Here is a 24,426-nt window from a genome sequence, read left to right as displayed (position 1 = left end):
GGAGCCGGGCTCCGAGGGCCGGCTGCGGGCCTGGCGGGCCGGCGGCGCGGGGGTGGTGGCGCTGCCACGTGGCGCCCTCTGGTTGGTTGAGGGCGGCGGCGGACGCGTCCGGCCGGCGGCGGATGTGTCCGGTGGCGCGGAGGAGCGGGGCTAGGGTTTATCTGCGCGAGGATTTCGGAGGGGAGCACCTTTTTATAGGTAGGAGGAGGTAGGAGTGTCCAAATGGAGAGCGGTTTTTGGCCACGTGATCGTGATCGAACGGCCGAGAGGATGGAGGGGTTTTGGATGAATTATTGGGCCACTTTGGTGGGGTGTTGGGCTGCAACACACATGAGGCCTTTACGGTTCCTCGGTTAACCGTTGGAGTATCAAACGGACTCCAAATGGCACGAAAGTTGACAGGAGGTCTACCGGTGGTGTACCAAGGTCGCTTGGCTAATCTCGGTCCATTCCGAGAAAGTTTAACACCCACACACGAAAAGAGACAAAAGGGGGCGTCAGAGGACATAGGAGTGTCGGATTGCAAAACGGACAACGGGGAAAATGCTCGGATGCATGAGGTGACCACGTATGCAAATGTGATGCACATGATGACATGATATGAAATGCATGACATGGACAAAATGCAAAACGAAGACAAAACCCAACCACGGGGAAATCTCATAACTTAGAGCCGAAAATGGCAAGAGTCGGAGTACAAATATGGCAAAATACATCTGGGGCGTTACACGGGGCTACTGAAAATTTGGATCAAGGGCGAGAAGATATTTTTGAGATTGCGAGGGATGCAGAGGCGAGTGTAAAATGCCGGGGCTACTGAAAATTTGAATCAAGGGACTAAATTAGAGCGAGACTAACAGACATCACACACTGTCCGCGCATACTAATCATGTGCTATCAAACATTAAAACCTTCCCGGCGGTAGTTATTTTCGAGATTGCGAGAGATGTAGAGGCGGGAGTTTTGGGGGAGCGAGCTAGTGTGCTTGACATGCCGGCTGTGGACTGTAGCCGATGCACCTTCTTGCGTAAGCCATAGGCGTACTATACACCTACGGTGCTCCAAGATATTTTGTACTACATCTCACATAGTTGGTGAGAATACACTGTGTGTGATCTACTTGATTTGGATTACAAAATGAGGTCACAGCGGCAATGGACGGTGTTTGAATTGCTAAACCTTTTATCTGTAGTGAACATGCAACTGTATGTGTGTCGTAAAAGAGTTGGAATTATTCAGGGTTCGTTTGGACATTTCATACATTAAACTGGTTTTCTAGCCATTTCAGGTGCACAATTCAAAATTAAACTACATGCACATGCTCCGGTGCATACAAATTGGTTGAAAAATCAAATCCGTGTCCTTAAGTGCATGCTTAGGTCCCATGGAAGAATTGGGAATGAATTTTCCGGGGTTCTTTTGGCCTTTTTTATACATTAACTAGGTTTTCTAGGCATTTTATGTGCATAATTCAAATTTGAACTACAAGCACATGCTCCAATGCACCAAAGTTGGTTGAAAAATTACATGTGTGTCCTTGGGTGAATTTCTAGGTCCCATGCAAGAGATGGGAATGAAATTCAAACACCATGGCACTGTTGATTGCCGTCAAAACGTTGAGATGCCTGGTTTTTAAATTCTAGTAAATCCAAAACTCGTCTGATATTCATGAAACTTGGCATGCTATCATGGAGCGGCATCAACATGCCATGGTGAAAATTTTGTCCCATTTGGGGCAGGTTCGGGTATAAGCTTCTCACAAACCAGAGCTTCTCACAACAAGCATGATGGTTTCGATAGGGAACGTACCACCTTTGGTGACAGGACGATATTCGTTGCCTCTTATTGCTTTCAAAATTTTCTAGTGTCAACATAGAACAACAAGAGTGTTGTGTTCAATCTTGGAATTTTTCGGGGTTCGTTTTGCCTTTTTATACATTAAATGGGTTTTCTAGGCATTTTATGTGCATAATTCAAATTTGAACTACAAGCACATGCTTCAATGCACCAAAGTTGGTTGAAAAATCACATGTGTGTCCTTGGGTGAATTTCTACGTCCCATGCAAGAGATGGGAATGAAATTCAAACACCAGGGCACTATTGATTGCCGGCAAAACGTTCAGATGCCTGGTTTTTAAATTCTAGTAATTCCAAAACTCGTATGAAATTCATGAAACTTGGCATGCTATCATGGAGCGGAATCAACATGCCGTGGTGAAAATTTTGTCCCATTTGGGGCAGGTTCGGGTATAAGCTTCTCACAAACCAGAGCTTCTCACAACAAGCATGATGGTTTCGATACGGAACATACCACCTTTGGGGATGGGACGATATCCGTTGCCTCTTATTGCTTTCAAAAAATTTCTAGTGTCAACATAGAACAACAGGAGTGTTATGTTTAATCTTGGAATGTTTTGGGGTTCGTTTGGCCTTTTTTATGCATTAGCTGGGTTTTCTAAGCATTTTATGTGCATAATTCAAATTTGAACTACAAGCACATGCTCCAATGCACTAAGGTTGGTTGAAAAATCTAATCTGTGTCCTTGGGTGAATTTCTAGGTCCCATGCAAGAGATGGGAATGAAATTCAAAGACCAAGGCACTGTTGATAGCCGGCAAAATGTTGAGATGCCTGGTTTTTAAATTCTAGTAAATCCAAAACTCGTCTAAAATTCATGAAACTTGGCATGCTATCATGGAGCGGCATCAACATGCCATGTTAAAAAATTTGTCCCATTTGGGGCAGGTTCGGGTATATGCTTCTCACAAAACAAAGCTTCTCACAACAAGCATGATGGTTTCGGTAGGGAATGTCCCACCTTTGGGGACGAAACGACATCCATTGCCTCTTATTGCTTTCAAAAATTTTCTCATGTCAACATAGAACAACAGGAGTGTTGTGTCAATTTTTGGGATTTTCGGGGTTCTTTTGGACATTTTATGCATCAGCTGAGTTTTCAATGCATTTATGTGCATAATTCAAATTTGAACTACATGAACATGCTCCAGTGCATATAAATTGGTTGAAAAATCAAATCTGTGTCCTTGGGTGCATTCTTAGGTCCCATGCAAGAAATGTTAATGAATTTAAAACACCAGGGCACTGTTGATTGCCGGCAAAACATTGAGATGCCTCATTTTTAAATTCAGGTAAATTCAAAATTGTCTGAAATTCATGAAACTTGGCATGCTTTCATGGAGTGGCATCAACATGCTGTGGTAAATTTTTTGTCCCTTTGGGGCAGGTTTGGGTATATGCTTCTCACAAACCAGAGCTTCTCACAACAAGCATCATGGTTTCAGTAGGGAACGTCCCACCTTTGGGGACGAAACGATATCCACTGCCTCTTATTGCTTCCAAACTTTTTCTCATGTCAACATAGAACAACAGGAGTGTTGTGTCAATTTTTGTGTTTTTCTGGGGTTCTTTTGGACATTTTTATGCATTAACTGAGTTTTCAATGCATTTATCTGCATAATTCAAATTTGAACTACATGCACATGCTCCAGTGCATATAAATTGGTTGAAAATCAAATTTGTGTCCTTGGGTGCATGCTTAGGTCCCATGCAAGAAATGGGAATGAATTTCAAACACCAGGGCACCGTTTATTGCCGATGAAACATTGAGATGACTGGTTTTTAAATTCTTGTAAATCCAAAACTTGTCTGAAATTCATGAAACTTGGCATGCTATCATGGAATGGCACCCGACATGATGTGGTATTTTTCGCGTCCATTTTGAGAGAAGGCACACTCGAATAATGACAGCCAACAAAGGCATTTTGAAAAAAACAGCTGCCACTTTAATATCTCAAACGTTTGTATAATTCAAACCATGTGCGTTCTGTTAACCATTCATGTAACGCCACATGTCTTGGTTTTAATGGATGTAGGAGGTGCCGTGCGGACAGCTGCTTGACCTTGACTGAACGGGAGGCGTGTGAGCGCAGTCCGGTGCGCAGGCTGACCGAGAGGCATGCAAGCTGTCCTCCAATGCGCAGGCTCACCGGGAAGCGTGCGAGCTATACGCTGCGCAGGCTCACTGGGAAGCGAGCCCTTTGACTTCCATGGCCGCCCGCCTTCCTATCCATTAAAGGCGCCCAAGCCGCTGTTTAATACAGGCGGCCTTCCTGTTCGCCTCCCATTCCCCTCCCCTCGCAGACCTCCACCGCCATGGTGCTGAATGCTCATCTGCCACTTGTGTTCAAGTTTGGTGAAGTCGACTCCGAGCCGGAGGAGATAGAAAATAAGGAGGAATGGGGCCTCATTGACAGGGACCAGAGCGAGCTGGTCGTGGCGGTTGCTGCCCCCGCTCCCGTCCCAGCTCCCATCCCCGCGCCCGCGCCAGTGACCATCCCCGTAGCATTGATGGGCTGGTCACCAAGCACTATCGCAGAGCTGGAAGCCGCGGGCGTCAGCGAGGTCTCCGCGGACCGGCGTGCTCGTGTATATGCCAGCTCCAGCGCCCGTGCACGCCCCTCTACCCACCGTGGCGCTAGCCCTCGTGCGTTTGGCTGCACCCGCCGCGCCCATGCGCGCCCCTCCACCCATCGTGGCGCTGGTTCCCATGTGTTTGGCTGCACCCACCATGCCCATGCCCGTGCCCATGCGTGCCCCCCCTCAGCGGCATGGGACGCTGCCGTCGACCGCTACCTCTTAGCGGTGCCAGTTGCCGTCCTCCCGCGCCCCGCCTGTCGATCGTGCGATGACATGATGTTTGATTTACAAGTGAAGAACATTTTGTGCTGCCTTGAAGACTTCAACAACAGTGTTCCGGAGGACGACAACGACAACGACGGCGCGGCACGCCGCCTCCGCCGAAAATAGTTTTTTTGCGGGTTTGATACTTTATCTCGAATTCTCGATCATATGAATATAAATTCGCAATGTGAATGAATGAACGATATGGTTTGAACGAACTTGCATTTTTCTCTCTTAATGTACAGACTTATCAAACGATTTTCTTTTGAAAAAAACGTCAATGGTTTTTAAATATAAAACACTCATCACAAACGTTTTAGTTAGAACACCCATATGCAAACCGACAGCTTTCCCAGGAAGCCAAGGGAAAATGTGCCAAGCAGGATTTCTACATCCCTTCAATGCAAATGGTTGTTTTGCATGACCCGTGTGCAACCACGTACAAACAATTGGGTAAGATTTGCATATCTGTCATTTTGGGTATGTTGCCATTTCTCAAACTGGAAAAATTGACATTTGTTTATCTAGTAACATTGCCATTTGTCAACCTTGTAACACTGCGATTTGTTAAAATATGCAGCTACAAATCACTAGCACTATCTAATTTTTGCAACTTAAATCACTAGCACTGTTCATATGGACACCACTAGCAGGCGTGTGTTCATGGACGCATATGAAAATGTACCATTGATTACATACAACAAGTCATCAACCAACGAGGGTACACATTGGATTATAGATCATTTCCAACATAACATTCTAGTAAAGTTTTTCTCACACAACAAATAACAAAGCGATGAAATGAACTTCAGCTCAACCACTCGTTGGCGTTGGAAACGCTTGCTTTGAACCAGAAGCGATTCTCAGGGAAGGGACAGCTACTGTCAATCTCGAGACCAACGCAGGACTGATCATCGAGGCTGAAGCGGCCTATGTCAGGACCCATATTGGGACGGTAGGGAAGCATAGTAATGTCCGAGGTATAGATACAGTTGCTTCTCATAAATGGTAGTAACGTTGTGTCAACAGCAGCTGGATCACCTTCCACCATCATTGGATAGTTTTGTCCAAGGAAGAGCGAGTTTCCTCCAAGACTTTCAATACTAAGTCAGGGAGAAGGTGTTGGCGCTAGTACACTAGTATCCATCCCGAATACCCTGCAACGAATGTTGGAATAGGTCCGGAGAGTGCGACCATACGAGACAACACCTGCTTCCTTAGTAACATCAGCAGTGCCCCGTATACAGACAAGAAGAGGTGATCCATCAGAATAAGTTGCCAGGCGCCACTGAGTATATGGGTCCTGCTCGTCCTCATGCTCGTGAATAAAATTTTCAAGTATAGGTGGTGTAATGTTCATAGGACCTTGGAAACACAAGAAGGTTAATTAGTAAAGGGAAACTAGCTAACCCGGATGCATGTGGATGAAACAATTATAATTATGGTGGAAGATAAACGTACCGGAATCATGAGGATTCCATGCAAAAACAGTGCCACGAGGGGTGGCAGCAAACACAAGACCCTCATATTGAATTGCATCACAGTACTCATCCGTGTATAGAAACTAATTTTTGAGCAATATCCATCGAGTTGAACCATGAAGGAAGGCAACAAGCTTGTCGAATATAGCGACAACATAGGCATTCCTATAACCCCAAGAGCGGTTGGGAACTCGACAAATTGCTATCTTCCATAGACGACAGTCAGCGTGATCGTATTTGAACTCACGTAGAATACCGGTGTACTCAACCTCTGGGCAGTCGTTTGAGATTTTTTGAAGTGGAACCCTTTGACGAGTGTACACATTCACAAGTTCCCACTCGTAGTTTTACCCAATATAAACAACCCAATCTCCATTTGCGCCTTCCCAAGCGTTTCCCTCAAGCGATGGCATCTTAACATCATACCTATCATTATCAAGCAGCATCAACTTACACAAGGCGAGGCTTCCCTCGTCCTCGCGCCAGTCAGCAGGGTCACGGCGAAGAAGATAGGGGAGATCACACCACTCCTGGACCCTTGGGTTCCTTGTAATGATGTTATTAGTTGAGTCAAGAATGGTCTTGAACGAACCTGCCATGCTAGCCGAGGTGATGACGTCGCACCGATCAATGAGTTCCTCCACCGCGTCATCATTCAGATCGGGGCAAGAATAACGGGGTCGTTTCCGGCTTGTTCCCTCCATGGAGAAGATGATCAAACAATGGTAGAAGGAAGGGTGAAGGAAAATGGAGGAGGGAGGAAGAGCTAGCGTGCGACAACAGTTCCAAATCGAGAGGGAAAGGCGAAGAGTCAGTGGGCGGTTGCCATGAGACACAAAGAGGCACCTGGGGAACAAACGGTTTCCACAGAGGTCACACACTAACGACAAGGGCCGAGTGAACCGCATGCAATCCCAACGCATAACACACATGTCTTGTCAAGTTGAATCGTTTCCATTCTCTTGTGTCAACGCAAACAGTTCATCCGAGTGAACCGCATGTCGTATATCGCACACACCTTGATCTGGCTAACCGTTTCTTTTGTGTTGCCTAATCACAAACAGTTCATCCGAGTGAAACGTATGCTGTATATCACACACACCTTCATCTGGCTACCCATTTCTTTTGTGTTTCCTAATCACAAACAATTCATCCGAGTGAACCGTATGTTGTGTATCGCACACGCCTTCATCTGGCTGCCCGTTTCTTTTGTTCCTCCTCATCGCAAACAGTTAATTGAACTGAACCGTATGCCCTTCATCACACATGCAACTAAAATCTGAACCGTATTTGATGCATCCTCCATCGCAAACATTTTCACCTTTTTTGACGGTTTTCATACACCACTGTTTGCGATTATTGCATCGCACACAGTTTCTCAAAGGGTCTCTAATCGTAGTGTCGCGTTAGCAACATCCTGTAGTAGTGGAGGGTGAAAATCTTGTTGAGAAAATTGATAAAAGTGGGTTTGAAGAGGTCAAGACTTTAGCTAGTCATGTGCCCACTCTTTTGGATTACTGATACGTCTTCGTCGTATCTATAATTTTTGATTGTTCAATGCCACTATTATACAACTTTCATATACTTTTGGCAACTTTTTATACTATTTTTGGGACTAACATATTGATCGAGTGCCCAGTGCCAGTTCCTGTTTGTTGCATGTTTTTTGTTTCGCAGAAAATCCATATCAAACGGAGTCCAAACGGGATAAAAACTGAGATTTGTTTTGGAATATATGTGATTTTTGGGAAGAAGAATCAACGCGAGACGATGCCCGAGGGGGACACGAGGCAGGGGGCGCCCCCCAGGGGGTCAGGCGCGCCCTGGGCCCTCGTGGCCACCCCGTCAGGTGGCTGGTGCTCTTTTTCGCCGGAAGAAATCTAATATCTGGATAAAAATCATGTCCAAAATTCAGCCCAATCGGAGTTACGGATCTCCGGGAATATAAGAAACGGTGAAAGGGCAGAGTCGGGAACGCAGAAATAGAGAGAGACAGAGAGACAGATCCAATCTCGGACGAGCTCTCGCCCCTCCCATGCCATGGAGGCCATGGACCAGAGGGGAAACCCTTCTCCCATCTAGGGAGAAGGTCAAGGAAGAAGAAGAAGAAGGGGGGGGCTCTCCCCCCCTCTCTTCCGGTGGCGCCGGAACGCTACCTGGGCCATCATCATCACCGCAATCTACACCAACAACTTCACCGCCATCATCACCAGCTCTTCGCCACTCTATGCAGCGGTGTAAACCCTCTTTTACCCTCTGTAATCTATACCTAAACATGGTGCTCAACACTATATATTGTTTCCCAATGATGTATGGCTATCCTATGATGTTTGAGTAGATCCGTTTTGTCCTATGGGTTAATTGATGATCGTGATTGGTTTGAGTTGCATGTTTTATTATTGGTGTTGTCCTATGGTGCTCTCCATGTCACGCAAGCGTGAGGGATCCCCGTTGTAGGGTTTGCAATATGTTCATGATTTGCTTATGGTGGGTGGTGGGAGTGGTAGAAACACATACCCGAGTAAGTAGGTTGTTTGCGTATGGGAGTAAAGAGGACTTGATGCCTTATAATGCTATGGTTGGGTTTTACCTTAATGCTCTTTAGTAGTTTTGGATGCTTGCTAGAGCTCCAATCATAAGTGCATATGATCCAAGAAGAGAAAGTATGTTAGCTTATGCCTCTCCCTCAAATAAAATTTCAATAATGATTACCGGTCTAGTTATCGATTGCCTAGGGACAAATAACTTTCTTGTGAAAAAATGCTCTCTACTAAACCTAACTTAGTTGTGTCTTTATCTAAACAGCCCCTACTTTTTATTTACGTGCTCTTTATTATCTTGGAAACCTATCCAAAAACACCTACAAAGTACTTCTAGTTTCATACTTGTTCTAGGTAAAGCGAACGTCAAGCGTGCGTAGAGTTGTATCGGTGGTCGATAGAACTTGAGGGAATATTTGTTCTACCTTTAGCTCCTCGTTGGGTTCGACACTCTTACTTATCGAAAGAGGCTACAATTGATCTCCTATACTTGTGGGTTATCAAGACCTTTTTCTGGCGCCATTGCCGGGGAGTTATAGTGTGGGGTGAATATTCTCGTGTGTGCTTGTTTGCTTTATCACTAAGTAGCTTTTATTTTTTGCTCTTGTTTTCTATCTTTAGTTATGGGTAGGAAACGCAAAATACCAAAAACATTAGTGGTACCTACTGAACCAATGGTTGAAGAACCACTCAAAATCTATTACACTCTTAAAGCTTTTTACTTGGATCATCTTCGATCCCTATGTGCTCGTGCTGAAACCCCAACTAGCTTAGCTGAGGGAAAATCTTTAGATGAGCATGCTTGTTATGTGCGACACCGCTTATCTCAAAAAGGAAAACTTTTACTGGATCAAATTCATCATTTGCAATGCTATGCTTGGAATTTATGTGAAATATATGATTTTACTTGTTGTTATGAAGACCCTAAGAAACGCCTTCCCTGCCAATGTGAGTTTAGTGATAATGGAATCGCATCTTCGTATGCTAAGGGTGTTTATAATTACTATGATGTTCAACAAATTGAAGAATTTGTTGCTTTTAAGGGTGCTTATGAAATTGCTTCTTTGATTGGAAAGTATGATGCTACTCTTTACAAATCTGAAAATTTTGCCAGACTTAAGTATTGTTATGATAATTATGCTTCTAATGCCTATGTTAAACCATATATTGAGGACTCCTTTGCTGTTCAAGAAGAGACTAATATTTAGCAGGAGTCTATGGAAGAAGGAATTGATGAAACTGTGGGCTCACTGGATAAAAAATATGATGAGGAGAGCGAAGAACAAAAGGAGGAAGAGCGGATTAGCTATCCATGCCCACCTTCTAATGATAGTAACTCTTCAAATCATACATTGCTTAATTTCCCTTCGTGCTTACCGAAGGATGATTGCTATGATCCCGTTGATTCATTTGAAATATCCCTTTTTGATGAACTTGATGCTTGCTATTCTTGTGGCCAAGATGCCAATATGAATTATACTTATGGAGATCAACTTGCTATTGTTCCTTATGTTAAACATGAAATTGTTGCTATTGCACCCACGCATGATAGTCCTATTATCTTTTTGAATTCTCCCGACTACACTATATCAGAGAAGTTTGCCCTTATTAGGGATTATATTGATGGGTTGTTTTTTACTACTACAAATGATGATTTTGATAGATATAATATGCATGTGCTTGCTGCTCCTACTTGCAATTATTATGAGAGAGGAACTACATCTCCACCTCTATATGTTTCCAACACAATAAAATTGCAAGAATCTGTTTATACTATGCATTGGCCTTTACTATGTGTGCATGAATTGTTCTTTTATGACATGCCGATGCATAGGAAGAGAGTTAGACTTCGTCATTGCTTGATATATGTTGCTTTGTGCTCACTACTAAATGCCAAATCATTGCTAATTCAAAATGGCTTTGATATACCTTGGGATCCGGGTGGATCCATTACTTGAGCACTATATGCCTAGCTTAATGGCTTTAAAGAAAGCACTGCCAGGGAGACAACCCGGAAGTTTTAGAGAGTCATTTATTTCTGTTGAGTGCTTTTATAAAGTTTAAAAACAAAAAAAATAAAGAGGGGAACCTAAAACTTTTTCAAAAAGAAAAGCGAAAGTGAGAAAGACGAGCATTGTTAAAATGGGAGCTAGCCTTGAACTTTGTTCATGCCCATGGAAACTTTGTGACCCTTGATTACAGAAACTTTTCAACAAAAGTAATTATCCCCTTGTAAAATTCCTTTGTATTATAAAAATAATGTGCCGAGATTTGTCTTTAGGATGTTTACATTGCTTGTTGGTTTGTGCGGTGGAGAACAGAAACTTTGGCTATAGTGTGTGATTTTACATTTTTTACTAGAATGTCAAACGGTTCTGAAACTTTTTGCACTCTCTTTATATACAAAATTTTTATTTTTACTAATTTTGGAAGAATTTTTTTGAGTACCAGAGGTATGGTGAATGTTCAGATTACTACAGACTGTCCTGTTTAAAACAGATTCTATTTTTGATGCATTGTTTGCTCGTTTTGATGAAACTATCGATTTCTATCAGTGGATTAAGCCATGGAAAAGTTATATTACAGCAGATACAGTGCAAAAACAAAATATGAATTGGTTTTCAACAGTATTAAAGTAGTGATTTGCTTTATTATACTAACGGATCTTACCAAGTTTGAGCTTTGTGTGGATGAAGTGTTCGAAGATCGAGGAGGTCTCGATGTGAGGAGAAGGAGGAGAGGCAAGAGCTCAAGATTGGGTATGCCAAAGGCACCCCAAGTAAATATTCAAGGAGACTCAAGCGTCTAAGCTTGGGGATGCCCCGGAAGGCATCCCATCTTTCTTCAACAAGTATCGGCATGTTTTCAGATTCGTTTCGTTCGTGCGATATGTGCAAATCTTGGAGCGTCTTTTGCATTTAGTTTTCACTTTTCTTTTATGCACCATGCTGGTATGAGATATTCTTTGGTTGATTTATAGAATGCTCATTGCACTTCACTTATATCTTTTGAGTATGGCTTTATGGAATGCTTCATGTGCTTCACTTATATCATTTGAAGTTTGGATTGCCTGTTTCTCTCCACATAGAAAACCGCCATTTATAAAATGCTTTTTTGCTTCACTTATATTTGTTTGAGCATGGGCATATATTTTTTAGAAAGAATTAAACTCTCTTGCTTCACTTATATCTATTTAGAGAGATGACAGGAATTGGTCATTCACATGGTTAGTCATAAAATCCTACATAAAACTTCTAGATCACTGAATATGATATGTTTGGTTCCTTGCAATAGTTTGGCAATATAAAGGTGGTGGTATTAGAATCGTGCTACTGGGTAGTTGTGAAATTGAGAAATAGTTGTGTTGAGGTTTGCAAGTCCCGTAGCATGCACGTATGGTAAACGTTGTGTGCCAAATTTGAAGCATGGGGTGTTCTTTGATTGCTTTCCTTATGAGTGGCGGTCAGGGACGAGCGATGGTCTTTTCCTACCAATCTATCCCCCTAGGGGCATGCGTAGTGGTACTTTGCTTCGAGGGCTAATAAACTTTTGCAATAAGTATATGAGTTCTTTATGACTAATGTTGAGTCCATGGATTATACACACTCTCACCTTCCATCATTGCTAGCCTCTTTTGTACCGTGCATTGCCCTTTCTCATCTCGAGAGTTGGTGCAAACTTCGCCGGTGCATCCAAACCCCGTGATACGATACGCTCTGTCACACATAAACCTCCTTATATCTTCCTCAAAACAGCCACCATACCTACCTATCATGGCATTTCCATAGCCATTCCGAGATATATTGCCATGCAACTTCCATCATCATCATATACATGACTTGAGCATTTATTGTCATATTGCTTTGCATGATTGTAAGATAGCTAGCATGATGTTTTCATGGCTTGTCCATTTTTTGATGTCATTGCTACACTAGATCATTACACATCCCGGTACACCGCCGGATGCATTCATATAGAGTCATATCTTTGTTCTAGTATCGACTTGTAATATTGAGTTGTAAGTAAATAAAAGTGTGATGTTCATCATTATTAGAACATTGTCCTATGTGAGGTTATCAAAATAAAAGATGCCAAAGAAGCCCAAATAAAAAAAGAGGCCAAAGAAGCCCACCAAAAAAAGAAAAAAAACAAAAAAAACAAAAAAATGAGAGAAAAAGAGAGAAGGGACAATGTTACTATCCTTTACCACACTTGTGCTTCAAAGTAGCACCATGTTCTTCATATAGAGAGTCTCATTGAGTTATCACTTTCATATACTAGTGGGAATTTTCATTATAGAACTTGGCTTGTATATTCTGATGATGGGCTTCCTCAAATGCCCGAGGTCTTCATGAGCAAGCAAGTTGGATGCACACTCACTTAGTTTCAGTTTGAGCTTTCATATACTTATAGCTCCAGTGCATCCGTTGCATGGTAATCCCTACTCCTCACATTGACATCAATTGATGGGCATCTCCATAGCCCGTTGATTAGCCGCGTCGATGTGAGACTTTCTCCTTTTTTGTCTTCTCCACACACACTCCACCATCATATTCTATTCCACCAATAGTGCTATGTCCATGGCTCATGCTCATGTATTGCGTGAGGGTTGAAAAGGCTGAAGCGCGTTAAAAAGTGTGAACCAATTGCTCGGCTTGTCATCGGGGTTGTGCATGATGGGAGCATTTTGTGTGACAAAAATGAAGCATGGCCAAACTATATGATTTTGTAGGGATGAGCTTTCTTTGGCTATGATATTTTGAGAGGACATGATTGCTTTATTAGTATGCTCAAACTATTATTGTCTTAATGTCAAATGATAGACTATTGCTTTGAATCACTCGTGTATTCATATTCATGCCATGATTAGATTACATGACTAAGATTATGCTAGGTAGCATTCCACATCAAAAATTATCTTTTTTATCATTTACCTACTCGAGGACGTGCAGGAATTAAGCTTGGGGATACTGATACGTCTCCATCGTATCTATTATTTTTGATTGTTCCATGCCAATATTATACAACTTTCATTTACTTTTGGCAACTTTTTATACTATTTTTGGGACTAACATATTGATCCAGTGCCCAGTGCCAGTTCCTGTTTGTTGCATGTTTTTTGTTTCGCAGAAATCCATATCAAACGGAGTCCAAACGGGATAAAAACTGACGGAGATTTTTTTGGAATATATGTGATTTTTGGGAAGAAGAATCAACGGGAGATGATGCCCGAGGGGCCACGAGGCAGGGGGGCGTGCCCTAGGGGGTCAGGCGCGCCCTGGGCCCTCGTGGCCACCCCGTAAGGCGGTTGGTGCCCTTATTTCCCCGCAATTAAGCTACTATCTGGATAAAAATCGTGTCCAAAATTCAGCCCAATCGGAGTTACGGATCTTCGGGAATATAAGAAACGGTGAAAGGGCAGAATCGAGAACGCAGAAATAGAGAGAGACAGAGAGACATATCCAATTTCGGAGGGGCTCTCGCCCCTTCCATGCCATGGAGGCCATGGTCCAGAGGGGAAACCCTTATCCCATCTAGGGAGAAGGTCAAGGAAGAAGAAGAAGGGGGGCTCTCTCCCCCTCTCTTCCGGTGGCGCCGGAATGCCGTCGGGGCCATCATCATCACCGTAATCTACACCAACAACTTCACCGCCATCATCACCAACTCTCCCCCCTCTATGCAGCGGTGTAACCCCTCTTTTACCCGCTGTAATCTCTACTTAAACATGGTGCTCAATGCTATATATTGTTTCCCAATGATGTATGGCTATCCTACAATGTTTGAGTAGATCCATTTTGTCCTATGGGTTAATTGATGATCGTGATTGGTTTGAGTTGCATGTTTTATTATTGGTGCTGTCCTATGGTGGTCTCTGTGTCGCGCAAGCGTGAGGGATCCCTGTTGTAGGGTTTGCAATATGTTCATGATTTGCTTATGGTGGGTGGCGTGTGTGATAGAAACACAGACCCGAGTAAGTAGGTTGTTTGCGTATGGGATTAAAGAGGACTTGATGCCTTATAATGCTATGGTTGGGTTTTACCTTAATGATCTTTAGTAGTTGCGGATGCTTGCTAGAGTTCCAATCATAGGTGAATATGATCCAAGAAGAGAAAGTATGTTAGCTTATGCCTCTCCCTCAAATAAAATTGCAATAATGATTACCGGTCTAGTTATCAATTGCCTAGGGACAAATAACTTTCTTGTGACAAAAATCTCTCTACTAGACCTAACTTAGTTGTGTCTTTATCTAAACAGGCCCTACTTTTTATTTACGTGCTCTTTATTATCTTTCAAACCTATCCAACAACACCTACAAAGTACTTCTAGTTTCATACTTGTTCTAGGTAAAGTGAACGTCAAGCGTGCGTAGAGTTGTATCGGTGGTCGATAGAACTTGAGGGAATATTTGTTCTACCTTTAGCTCCTCGTTGGGTTCGACACTCTTACTTATCGAAAGAGGCTACAATTGATCCCCTATACTTGTGGGTTATCAATTACAAAGACTTTAATTATGATAGTTACTCTTTGATTGATTGTATTTCTTTTTTGCAATGCATGATAAATTCAACCCATGCCTATGAACAAAATAAAGCTTTTACTAAACATATTGTTGATGCTATGATGAAAGCTTTTGAAGAAAAATTGGAATTAGAAGTATCAATTGCTAGAAAATTGCATGATGAATGGGAACCTACTATCGAAGTCAAAATGAAAAATTATGAGTGTTTTGCTTTGTGTGACTTGGGTGCTAGTGTTTCTACAATGCCGAAATCTTTACGTGATGTGCTTGGTCTTATCGATCTTGAAGAATGCTCTTTAAATTTGCACTTGGTGGATTCTACGTACTATTAAAAAGCCTATGGGAAGAATTAGTGATGTTCTTATCCTTGCAAATAGGAATTATGTTCCCATAGATTTTATTGTTCTTGATATTGATTGCAATACATCTTGTCCAATTATTCTTGGTAGACCGTTTTTACACACTATCGGTGCCGTGATTGATATGAAAGAAGGAAATATTAAGTTCCAATTTACTTTGAGGAAGGGTATGAAACACTTCCCTAGAACAAGAATTAGGCCACCATATGAATCAATCATGAGGGCATCTTATGGATCTTGAAACAAAGATGACAAAACTTAGATCCTTGCTTTATGCCTAGCTAAGGGCGTAAAACCATAGCGCTTGTCGGGAGGCAACCCAATAAATAACATTTATTTTTGCTTTTTTGATTTCTGTTCTTGAGTGTTTGCACAATTATGCTACTATTATGATTGTGTTTTTTATGTTTTAATTAGTGTTTGTGCCAAGTAAAGCCTTTAGGATCTTCTTGGGTGATAGTTGTTTGATCTTGCCGAAAAAATAGAAACTTTTGTGCTTGCGAAAATAATTCTCATTTTTAACCAGAGAATGATAAAATCCCCATTCCTTTTGAAGTAGATCAATATACAAATTGCTCAGGTCTTCCTAATTTTTCAGAATCTTTGGAGTTACAGAAGTATTCGAAACACCCAGATTACTATAGAATGTTCTGTTTTGACAGATTCTATTTTCATTGCGTTGTGTGCTTATTTTGATGGCTCTATGGTTTTCTTTGATGAGTTTTTGCCATAGAAAAGTTGGAATACAGCAGATATAATGCAAGAACAAAATATGAATTGGTTTGATACAACACTTATAGTAGTGATTTATTTTTCTTATACTAACGGATCTCATGAAGGTTTTGTTGAGTTTTGTGTGATTGAAGTTTTCAAGTTTTGGGTTATCTTATGATGGATGAAGGAATAAGGAGTAAGAAGAGACTAAGCTTGGGGATGCCCCAACATCCCCCGCTATTATCCAAAAGAGAGCAAACAACTAAGCTTGGGGATGCCCCCGAGTGGCATCCCCTCTTTCTTCTAACGACCATCGGTATTTTACTCGAACCTATATTTTTATTCGTCACATACTATGTGTTTTGCTTGAAGTGTCTTGTATGATATGAGTCTTTGCTTGTTTTATTTTGTGTTTTAAGTCTTGATTCCTTGCTGGACACACCTATTTGAGAGAGCCAAAATTATGTCATGACTTGTTAGAATTGCTCTCTATGCTTCACTTAAATTTTTATGAGCTATGGACTTGCTCTAGTGCTTCACTTATATCTTTTTGAGCATGGTGTTCTTTAGTATTTTTGAAGAAATTCTCTCTTTCTTCACTTAGATTTTTTTGAGAGTTAGTAAAATTTTCAAGAAATTATCTCTTGCTTCACTTAAATTAATTTCAGAGAAAGAAAAAAATATGCTCATGATCTTCACTTATATTTGTTTGAGCTTGTCAAAAGCAGCATATAAAAATTAGTTCCAAAGTGATACATATCCAAGAAGGACATAATAAAAACTTTCATGAAGATCACTGGACAAAATAAACTTGATTCTTAGTAATAGTTTTGAGATATGATGATGTGATATGTGAGTTATGTTGATGAGTAATTATGCTTTAGTAAGAATATTGGTGTTAAGGTTTGTGATTCCCTATGCAAGAACGAAAGTCAATAATTATGCAATGAAATTATATCCTACTTGTGGTGCATTATTCGGTGTTAATTATGCTTAGTACTCGCTTATGAGATTATTTGTTTCTTGGTTGGTTGCTTCTCAATCTATTGCTAGCCTTCATTTTGCACTAAGTATGATCTCTACTTGTGCATCCAAAAACCTTTAAACCAATTTTGCCACATGAGTCCACTATATCTACCTATACGCGGTATTCTTTTGTCATTCTAAGCAAATTTGTATTTGCCATATCTAATTTTCAAAATAAACTTCTCTTTTGTGTGTTCGTTTCACTCGCGGAGCGGTGAGGGGTGGCTAATATTTTCCATGCTAGTTGTGTTATTCTCACGATGACTGTTTACTCACTTGTCATTGAACGAGAGTAAGGCAAAGGTATTAGTGATGTCCAGTCCCGAAATGAAAAATGAATTTACTTTATGTTTTCAAATAATAAATTCCTTGGAAAGTGTTGGTATGGAGGGCAACCGTGGATATGGCTAGCCATGGAAGGTTAAATTATGGTTGAAAAAGGAATAAACTTTATTTTCTGTTTGGGAACTACCTATAATATATTTAGCATGGAAAGTGTTGGGAACTCTAAGTCGGTTTCGTTGGTGGGATGGATACACCTCCCAAAATGTTTTTATCTCTAAGTTTTTCGTTTTGAGCTTTGGCACCTCTACAAATCCCTACTTTCCTCTGCGAAGGGCCTTTCTTTTACTTTATGCAATTTTTATATTTGAATTTGAGTCTCCATCTTCTCTTATAAAAGAAAAAACTAGGAGGCAATATGACCGTACTTGAGTATTGAGTGTATTTAATATGCGAGTGTGTTCTATGAATGGATCAATGATTGAGCATAATGGGCTAGGGATAACTTATTTTAGCATTGATATTTTGAAAGACATGGTTGCTTGTTGATATGCTTGAGTATTTAAGTTATCATGTCAAAACTAGACTATTGCTTTGAACAATATAAAAGTCCAAATGTCCATGTTATAAAGAAAAGAATATGATATGACATGATAGGTAGCATTCCACATCAAAAATTCTGTTTTTATCACTTACCTACTCGAGGACGAGTAGGAGTTAAGCTTGGGGATGCTGATACGTCTCCAATGTTTCTATAATTTTTGATTGTTCCATGCTATTATATTATCAATCTTGGATGTTTTATAATCATTTTATAGTCATTTTATAGTCATTTTATATCATTTTTTGCTACTAACCAATTGACATAGTGCCAAGTGCCAATTGCTGTTTTTTGCATGTCTTTTACATCGCAGAAAATCAATACCAAACGGAGTCCAAATGCCATGAAACTTTATAGAGATTTTTTATGGACCAGAAGAACCTAATGGGCCCTGGTTGCGCCTGGGGGTGCTCCAAGGAGAGCACAACCCACCAGGGTGCGCTAGGAGGCCCAGGCATGCCCTGGTGGGTTGTGCCCACCTCGAGTGCCCCCCGGACCGCCTCTCCAATGATGCGTGAGTAGTTCTTTGTAGACCTTCAGGTCCGTAGTTAGTAGCTAGATGGCTATCTCTCTCTCTCTCTCTCGCTGAATTCTCAATACAATGGTCTCTTGGAGATCCATATGATGTAACTCTTTTTGCGGTGTGTTTGTTGGGATCCAATGAACTTTGAGTTTATGATCAGATCTACCTTTTTATATCCATGAAAGTATTTGATTTTCTTTGATATCTTTTATGCATGATCTCTTATATCCTTGTATTTCTTCTCCGATATTTGGTTTTTTTTGCCAGCTTGATCTATTTATCTTGCAATGGGAAGAGGTGCTTTATAGTGGGTTTGATCTTACGGTGCTTGATCCCAGTGACAGAAGGGGAACCGACACGTATGTATCATTGCTACTAAGGATAAAATGATGGGGTCTATCTCTACATAGATAGATCTTGTCTACATCATGCCATTGTTCTTATTGCATTACTCTGTTTCTCCATGAACTTAATACACTAGATGCATGCTGGATATCAGTTGATGTGTGGAGTAATAGTAGTAGATGTAGGCAGGAGTCGGTCTAGTAATCTTGGACGTGATGCCTATATAATGATCATTTCCTGGATATCGTCATGATTATTTGAAGTTCTATCAATTTCCCAACAGTAATTTGTTCACCCACCGTTTGACTATTTTTCTCGAGAGAAGCCACTAGTGAAACCTACGGCCCCGTGTCTCTTTCTCATATATTTGCCTTCACGGTCTACTTTTCCTTTGCATTTATTTTCAGATCTATTAAACCAAAAATACAAAAATACTTTGCTACACTTTATTTTATTTGCGATCTATTTATTCAATATATTACAACTTCTTCCGTCCACGCACCAATTTATGGCGCCATTACCCGAAAGGGATTGACAACCCCTTTAACACGATGGGTTGCGAGTGGTTGTTATTTGTGTGCAGGGGCTGTTTATGTTGTGTTGCTTGGTTCTCCTAATGGTTTGATAACCTTGGTTTCATCACTAACGGAAATACCTACCGTCGTTGTGCTGCATAATCCCTTCCTCTTTGGGGAAATACCAACGTAGTCCTAGCCGACATCAGGAACCCACTTGACCAAGGCCTTAGGAGCTTCTTCAAATGAATCAAACTCTTCTTAAAGCTTGTCCTTGCCTTTTAGCTTGTGGTCTTGGTGGAAGATCATCTTGAGCTTGTGTTCCCTTGAAAGAAGTGGGGTCATACTTCTCTTGTTGAGGAACAAACTTTGTCTTGGGGTATTGATCTTCTTCCCACTCAACTCCATTGGCATTGAACTTTCGTTTAAAACCAACACCTTGATTCTTATGGTGCCTTCCTTGCTTGCGTACAATTTCCTCAAATTGCTTACTTCTGGCAAGGCTCTTGTAAATACCTTTCTCTATAATTCCCTTCAATAAGCTATGTTCTTGCTCATGTGTAAGTTGGCTAAGAGAGTCATTAGTGAAATCAAGAGAACTACTAGAAGCAACAATATTGGATTTAGCATGATTATTGTTACTACTAGAAGAAGAATCTTTCTTGCTCTTGTTGCTAGATTTTACTTGTGGCATGTAAGTAGACAAGAGTAAATGCTTGGCAATGTAAGAAGAACTTTTCTTACGAAGATCATCATTGATTGCTTTTAAGAACCCATGCTCTTGCTCTAAATTGAGCTTCTCAAAGCGTAGCTTCTCATGAGTCTTTTAAAAGCTCCCGATGATCATCTAAAGTAGTTTCATGAGATAACTTAAGAGTGTTTAGTTCTTTAGTTAGATTCTCAATCTCCTTCTTACCATTGTCATTCGTTTCATCTTGATTAGCATGATTAATAGTAATTTCATCATAGTTTCCATCACTAGTGTAGTGAACAAGTAAATCATCATCACCTAGCAAATCATCTTCATCACTATTGAAATCAACATAATCAGGGTGTGATACCTTAGGTCCTTTAGCCATGAAGCATCTTCCAATTCCTTCATTTGGTGAGTCAAATATGTCATAGAAGTTGGATGGCACAAGTGCAAGACCAGCAACACCTTCATCTTGAGTATATTCGGAGTCGGAGTGATAACTTCTCTCGGAGTAGTTGTCGGAGTCGGAACCGGATACCCATTCACCAACATGAGCTTGATTTATTCGTCTTGTGTAGCTCTTTGATGACTTGTCCTTCCTTTCCGAACCCTTGCTTCTGCAAGAGGGTCTTCGTTCATAACGATCATCTCTACTCCTTCTCTCTCTTGGTGCTGATTCATCTCTTTTACTTCTCCTTTTAGGTGAATCTTCTCTTCTCTTGTAGGGAGCCGTACACTCATTGGAGTAGTGTCTAGGTCTTCCACAATTGTAGCAATTGCGATCACGACTAGAAGATCTTTTGTCATTGTAGGACCTTGACTTGGAACTTCTCTCTTTGCTCCTACTCTTGTAGAACTTGTTGAAGTTATTCACCATTAAGCTCAATTCTTCATTGAAGACTTGTTTCTCACTTGATGTCATAGGAGCATCACATGAAGCTTTGTAAGCACCACTTTAGTTGTTGTGGAGCTCTTCCTTATCCTTGAGTGACATCTCATGAGCAAAAATTCTACCAATGACTTCCGTTGGCTTGAGATCTTTGTACTTGCGCATCATTTGGATCAAGGTGCACACGGTATCATATTTTCCATCCAAAGCTCTTAGGATCTTCTTGATGATGAATTTGTCAGTCATCTCTTCGCTTCCTAAGCCGACAATCTCATTTGTGATGAGAGCAAGCCTACAGTACATTTCGATGACTCCTTCACCATCCTTCATTTTGAACTTGTCAAGTTCACTTTGAAGCACATCCAATTTGGATTCCTTGACGGACTCGGTACCTTCGTACATATCAACCAAAGTATCCCAAATTTCCTTTGCATTCTCAAGGTGTCTGATTTTGTTGAATTCTTTGGGGCACAATCCATTGAAGAGAATATCGCAAGCTTGAGCATTGTATTGCAACATCTTCAATTCTTCCGCGGACGCTTCACGACCCGGTTCTCTTCCATCCTCGGAGTATTCAGCTTGCAAGCCAATACCACAATAGCCTAAACGATGGGGCTACGACCAAGAATATGCATTTTCATCTTATGCTTCCAACTACCAAAATTTGTACCATCAAAGTAAGGACCTCTACGGTGGTAGTTTCCCTCGCTAGACGCCATACTCTCCTAGGTTGTGAAACTAAGGCTATGATCACCAAAGCTATGGAAATCAAGGCAAATGGAGACCAATGCTCTGATACCACTTGTAGGATCGAAAGTAGGTCTAGAGGGGGGATTAGACTACTTGACCAAATAAAAGTCTAACCTTTTCCCAATTTTAGTTGTTGGTAGATTTTTGCAATTATCACAAGTCAGGCAATGAACTACACATGCAATTCTACGAGTGTAGCAACAGGAAGTCAAACATTCCATATGAAGGTAAAGGGAAGGGTTTGGAGAAGGAAAATGCAATGTAGACACGGAGATTTTTGGCGTGGTTCCGATAGGTGGTGCTATCGTACGTCCATGTTGATGGAGACTTCAACCGACGAAGGGTAACAGTTGCGCGAGTCCACGGAGGGATCCACCCATGAAGAAGCAACCTTGTCTATCCCACCATGTCCATCGCCCATGAAGGACTTGCCTCACTCGGGTAGATCTTCACGAAGTAGGTGATCTCCTTTCCCTTACAAACTCCTTGGTTCAACTCCACAATCTTGTCGGAGGCTCCCAAGTGACACCTAGCCAATCTAGGAGACACCACTCTCCAAAAGGTAATAGATGGTGTGTTGATGATGAACTCCTTGCTCTTGTGCTTCAAATGATAGTCTCCCCAACACTCAACTCTCTCTCATAGATTTGTCTATGATGGAAAAAAGGATTTGAGTGGAAAGCAACTTGGCGAGGGCTAGAGATCAAGATTCTTGTGGTTGGATTGGAATGTCTTTGTCTCAACACATGAGTAGGTGGTTCTCTCTCAGAAAATGAGTAGTGGAAGTGTAGGCATGTTCTGATGGCTCTCTCTAAAATAGAGAAGGGGTGGAGGGGTATATATAGCCTCCACACAAAAAATCCAACCATTACACATGTTTGACCCAACTCGGTCAGACCGAATAGAAGAACTTGGTGAGACCGATTTAGTTCAAAATGTGCACGTTAGGAATATCGATGGGACCGACATGATCAACTCGGTGAGACCGATGTGCTAGGGCTAGGGAAAACCTCATCTCGGTGAGACCGATTGCATGAACTCGGTGAGACCAATTTCGGCAAAGATCAAACAGAGAATTGGTCAAGCAAACTTGGTGGGTCCGATTGCACATTTCAGTGAGACCAAAATAATTACAACAAGCAACAAAGAGTTTTCAATGCCATATCGGTGAGACCGAATTGTCTAGGGTTTCTGGCAGTGGCTATGTCAAAAGAACCCAGTGGCCCCAGATAGATCAAATCAGTGGGGCCAAGTTTGACTTTGGGTTTTGGACATATGTGGAAATGAGAAAGTGGCTGAGGGTTTTGGAGCAATATCACTAAGCACTTTGAGAAAGTAGACCATTAAGCAACACCTCATCCCCTTTTAATAGTATTGGCTTTCCTATGGAGTCAATGTGATCTTGGATCATTAAAATGAAAATGAAGAGTCTTGAGCTTTTGCCAATCTTTGTCCTTAGCATTTTGAGGGGTCCACATCTCTAGTCCATGCCATGCCAATCATTAAACTTTCTAAAATATTTAACTTGAATGGATATTAGTTCAACGAGCTATATGTTGTTATGAATTACCAAAACCACCCGGGGATTGGTTGCACTTTCACCTAGCCGCACCCTTGTGCCTCCCTCTCTCTCCCGTGTGACCATGGTGCCACAGCGCCGCCGCTCGCACCCCTCGCTCCGGCAGCCTCCCTTCCACCCCTACAACCCGAGGGCTAGACCTAGTAGGAACCTAACTCCTATCAACGGTACTACATCTCCTCACCTCTTTGAGGAAAATCCCAACGCAACTCACAAGTAGCAGGACGAATTTCTGACGCCGTTGCTGGGGAGACATCATCAAAACATATCAAGTACTTTGACACAAACTATCATCTAGCTGCTCTTATTTTTATTTGCCTTTGCATCTCGTTTTCATCTCCCCCACTTCCGAAACAATTTTACAAAAACACACAACAAAATATGTTTGCTTGTTTGCTAGTTTGCTTGCTTTGTCGCTATGTCTCAAGAAAACACCAAGCTGTGTGACTTTTCCAATACTAATAATAATGGTTTTATAAGTACTCCAATTTCTCCTCCCACCACTACCGTGGATTCATGTGATATTTATGCCGCTTTGCTAAATCTTGTTATGAAAGAACAATTCTCTGGTCATCCTAATGAAGATGTTGCATCCATCTTAATACTTTTATTGAATTATGTAATATGTAAAAGAAAAAATATGTGGATAATGATATTGTTAAGTTGAAATTATTTCCGTTCTCACTAAGATATCATGCTAAAACTTGGTTTTCATCCTTCCCTCGAAATAGTATTAATTCTTGGATAAGTGTAAGGATGCTTTTATTGCCAAGTATTTTCCTCCCGCTAAGATTATTTCTCTTAGAAATCAAATTATGAATTTTAAGCAACTTGAGCATGAACATGTTGCAAAATCTTGGGAGAGAATGAAATTAATTATTGAAAATTGTCCCACTCATGGTTTAAG

Source organism: Triticum aestivum, chromosome 5A, assembly GCF_018294505.1.
Source record: "Triticum aestivum cultivar Chinese Spring chromosome 5A, IWGSC CS RefSeq v2.1, whole genome shotgun sequence".
Taxonomy (NCBI): Eukaryota; Viridiplantae; Streptophyta; class Magnoliopsida; order Poales; family Poaceae; genus Triticum; species Triticum aestivum.
The sequence above is the reverse complement of the archived record's forward strand: the minus strand, read 5'-3'. Positions refer to the sequence as shown.